This window comes from Aethalodelphis obliquidens, unplaced genomic scaffold (genome assembly GCF_003676395.1).
Source record: "Aethalodelphis obliquidens isolate GAN/ISIS:26980383/991018 unplaced genomic scaffold, ASM367639v1 scaffold1, whole genome shotgun sequence".
NCBI classification, from domain to species: Eukaryota; Metazoa; Chordata; class Mammalia; order Artiodactyla; family Delphinidae; genus Aethalodelphis; species Aethalodelphis obliquidens.
The window spans coordinates 64,066,282-64,071,251 of NW_020837945.1; positions in this window are offsets into that span (position 1 = coordinate 64,066,282).

A 4,970-nucleotide genomic window follows, 5' to 3' on the forward strand; every position below is an offset into this window, starting at 1 on the left:
GGTGGTCCAGTGGTAAAAAAAATCCATCTTACAATGCAGGGGACACAGGTTCGATCCCTGGTCAAGGAACTAAGATCTCACATGCTGCGGGGCAACTAAGCCCATGCGCCACAACTACTGAGCTTGAACTCCTCAACTAGAGAGCCTGTGTGCCACAAACTACAGAGCCCACATGCTCTGGAACCCGTGTGTCACAACTACAGAGCCCACATGCCCTGGAGCCAGCACGACACAACTAGAGGAGAAAATCTGCACACCACAACTAGAGAGGAGCCCATGCATTGCAACGAAAGATCCCACATACCTCAACAAAGATCCTGCATGCCACTACTAAGACCTGATGCAGCCAAAAATAAATAAATAAATAATAAATAAATATTTTAAAAAAGAATTGGAGAGACTGAATATATAGCAAAAGAAAGAAAGAAAGAGAGAAGGAAAGAAAGAAAAGAAAGAAAGAAATGTCTCTTTGGAATTATATTTTCTACTGGAAAAAATCATTTGCATTTTTATCAGACAAAAATCTACCAGTTAACTGGTAGTTTCGCAGAGTTTACTACTAATCAATACTAAATAGTAAGTCAAAGGTACACTCTGTTAGAGAATGAACAATCTGTGATCTGCAATTAGCTAAAGCCCCAGTATAATGCTGAAAGGACACATAGCGTTCTTTTTGCCTAATTTTCACATTGGGGATAATTGTTCTTAACAGGATTTAGGGCAAATTACCTCAAATCTCTGTGAACTTCAATGCCTTTACTTTTTAATTTTAATTTTTTAAAATTTTTATTGGAGTATAGTTGCTTCACAATGTTGCATTAGTTTCTGCTGTACAGAAAAGTGAATTAGCCATACATATACATATATCCCCTCTTTTTTGAATTTCCTTCCCATTTAGGTTACAACAGAGCATTGAGTCGAGTTCCCTGTGCTATACAGTAGGTTCTCATTAGTTATCTATTTTATACATAGTAGTGTATATACGTCAATCCCATTCTCCCAATTCATCCCACCCCTCCTTTCCCCCTGGTATCCGTATGTCCATTCTATACATCTGTGTCTCTATTTCTGCTTTGCAAATAAGTTCATCTGTACACCATTTCTAGATTCCACATATAAGTGGTATTATACAATATTTGTTTTTCTCTTTCTGACTCACTTCACTGTATATGACAGTCTCTAGGTCTATGCATATCTCTGCAAATTTCTCACTTTTGTTCCTTTTTATGGTTGAGTAATATTCCATTGTGTATATATATAACATATCTTCATTATCCATTCTTCTGTTGATGGACATTTAGGTTGCTTCCATGCCCTGGCTATTGTAAATAGTGCTGCAATGAACAGTGGGGTGCATGTATCTTTTTGAATTACGGTTTTCTCTAGGTATATGCCTAGGAGTGGAATTGCTGGGTTATATGGTAATTCTATTTTTAGTTTTTTAATAAACCTTCATACTGTTCTCCATAGTGGCTGTATCAATTGACATTACACCAACAGTGTAAGAGGGTTCCCTTTTCTCCACATCCTCTCCAACATTTATTGTATGCAGATTTTTTTATGATGGCCATTCTGACTGCTGTGAGGTGATACCTCATTGTAATTTTGATGTGCATTTCTCTAATAATTAGTGATGTTGACCATCTTTTCATGTGTCCATTGGCCATCTGTATGTCTTCTTTGGAGAAATGTCTATTTAGGTCATCTGCCCAGTTTTTGATTGGGTTGTTTGTTGTTTTGATATTGAGTGGCATGAGCTGTTTGTATATTTTGGAGAGTAATCCCTTGCCAGTTGCTTCATTTGCAAAGATTTTCTCCTATTCTGAGGGTTGTCTTTTCATCTTGCTTATTGTTTCCTTTGCTGTGCAAAAGCTTTCAAGTTTCATTAGGTCCCATCTGTCTATTTTTCTTTTTATTTTCATTACTCTAGGACATGGATCAAAAAAGATCTTGCTGTGATTTCTGTCAAAGAGTGTTATAACTACGGTTTCCTCTAAGAGTTTTATAGTGTCTGGCCTTACATATAGGTCTTTAATCTATTTTGAGTTTATTTTTGTGTATGGTGTTGGGGAGTGTTCTAATTTCATTCTTTTACATGTAGCTGTCCAGTTTTCCCAGCACCACTTAGTGAAGAGACTATCTTTTCTCCATTGTATATTCTTGCCTCCTTTGTCATAGATTAGGTGACCATAGGTGTGTGGCTTTATCTCTGGGCTTTCTATCCTGCTCCATTGATCTATGTTTCTGTTTTTGTGCCAGTACCATACTTAATTACTGTAGCTTTCTAGTATAGTCTGAAGTCAGGGAGCCTGATTCATCCAGCTCCACTTTTCTTTCTCAAGATTGCTTTACAATTTGGGGTCCTTTGTATTTCCATACAAATTATAAAATTTTTTGTTGTAACTCTGTAAAAAATGCCATTGGTAATTTGACAGGGATTGCATTGAATCTGTAGATTGCTTTGGGTAGCACAGTCATTTTCAAAATATGGATTCTTCCAATCCAATAACATGGTATATCTCTGCATCTGTTAGTGTCATCTTTGATTTCTTTTATCAGTATCCTATAGTTTTCTGAGTACAGGTCTTTGGTCTCCTTAGGTAGGTTTACTCTTAAGTATTTTATTCTTTTTTCTGCAATGGTAAATGGGATTGTTTCCTTAATTTCTCTTTCTGATCTTTCATAGTTAGTGTATAGGAATGCAATAGATTTCTGTGTATTAATTTTATATCCTGCAACTTTACTGAATTCATAGATTAGCTCTAGTAGTTTTCTGGTGGCATCTTTAGGACTTTCTATGTATAGTATCATGTTATCTGCAAAGAGTGACAGTTGTATTTCTTCTTTTCTCATTTGGATTCCTTTTATTTCTTTTTCTTCTCTGATTGCCATGACTAGGACTTCCAAAACTATGTTGAATAAAAGTGGAGAGAGTGGACATCATTGTCCTGATCTTAGAGGAAATACTTTCACTTTTTCACCACTGAGAATGATGTTTGTTATATATGGCTTTTATTATGTTGAGGTAGGTTCCTCTATGCCCACTTTCTGGAGAGTTTTTATCATAAATGGGTGTTGAATTTTGTCAAAAGCTTTTACTGCATGTATTTAAATGATCATATAGTTTTTATTTTTCAATTTGTTAATATGGTGTATCACATCGATTGATTTGCATATACTGAAGAATCCTTGCATCCCTGCTATAAATCCCACTTGATCATGGTGTATGAGTCTTTTAATGTGTTGTTGCATTCAGTTTGCTAGTATTTTGTTGAGTATTTTTGCATGTATGTTCATCAGTGATATTGGACTATAAATTTCTTCTGTTGTGATTTATTTGTATGGTTTTGGTTATCAGGGTGATGGTGGCCTTGTAGAATGAGCTTGGGAGGGTTTCTCCCTCTGCAACTTTTTGGAAGAGTTTGAGAAAGATAGGTGTTAGCTTTTCTCTAAATGTTTCATAGAATTCACCTGTGAAGCCAACTGGTCTTTGACTTTTGTTTGCTGGAAGACTTTTAATCACAGTTTCAATTTTATTACTTGTGATTGGTCTGTTCATATTTTCTATTTCTTCCTGGTTCAGTCTTGGAAGGTTGTAACTTTCTAAGAGTTTGTCCATTTCTTCCAGTTGTCCATTTTTTTGGCATATGGTTGCTTGTAATAGTCTCTTATGATCCTTTGTATTCCTGTGGTGTCAGTTGTAACTTTTCCTTTTTCATTTCTAATTTTATTGATTTGAGTCTTCTCCCTTTTTTTCCTTTCTTTACTTGTCTGGCTAAAGGTTTATTGATTTTATTTATCTTCTCAAGAAACCAGCTTTTAGTTTCGTTGATCTTTGCTACCGTTTTCTTTGTTTCTATTTCATATTTCTGCTCTGATTTTTATGATTTCTTTCTTTCTACTAACTTTGGGTCTTGTTTGTCCTTCTTCCTCTAGTTGCTTTAGGTGTAAGGTTAGGTTATTTATTGGAGATTTTTCTTATTTCTTGAGGTGGGATTGTATTGCTATAAACTTCCCTCTTAGAACTGCTTTGGCTGCATCCCATAGGTTTTGGGTCATCGTGTTTTCATTGTCATTTGTTTCTAGGTATTTTTTGATTTCCTCTTTGAGTTTTTCAATGATCCCTTGTTTATTATTTAGCATATTCTTTAGCCTCCATGTGTTTGTGTTTTTTTAGTTTTTTAGTTGTTTTTCTGTAATTGATTTCTAATCCATAGCATCGTAGCCTGAAAAGATGCTTGATACAATTTCAATTTTGTTAAATGTACCAAGGCTTGATTTGTGAACCAAGATGTGATCCATCCTGGAAAATGTTCCATGTGCACTCAAGAAGAAAGTGTATTCTGCTGCTTTCAGATGGAATGTCCTATAAATATCAATTAAGTCTATCTGTTCTAATGTGTCATTTCAGGCTTGTGCTTCCTTACTAATTTTCTGTCTGGATCATATGTCCATTGGTGTAAGTGGTGTGTTAAAGTCCCCCACTATTATTTTTGTACTGTCAATTTCTCCGTTTATGACTGTTAGCATTTGCACTATGTATTGAGGTGCTCCTATGTTGGGTGCATAAATATTTACAATTGTTATATCTTCTTTTATTGATCCCTTGATCATTATGTAGTGTCCTTCCTTGTGTCTTGTAACAGACTTTATTTTAAAGTCTATTTTGCCTAATATGATTATTGCTACTCCAGCTTTCTTTTGATATTGCATGGAATATCTTTTTCCATCCCCTCAGTGTCAGTCTGTATGTGTCCCTAGGTGTGAAGTGGGCCTCTTGTAGACAGCATATATACGGGTCTTGTTTTTGTATCCATTCAGCCAGTCTGTGACTCTTGGTTGGAGCATTTAATCCATTTACATTTAAGGTAATTATCAATACGTATGTTCCTCTTACTATTTTCTTAAGTGTTTTGTGTTCCTTTTTGTAGGTCTTTTTCTTCTCTTGTGTTTCCCACCTAAAGAAGTTC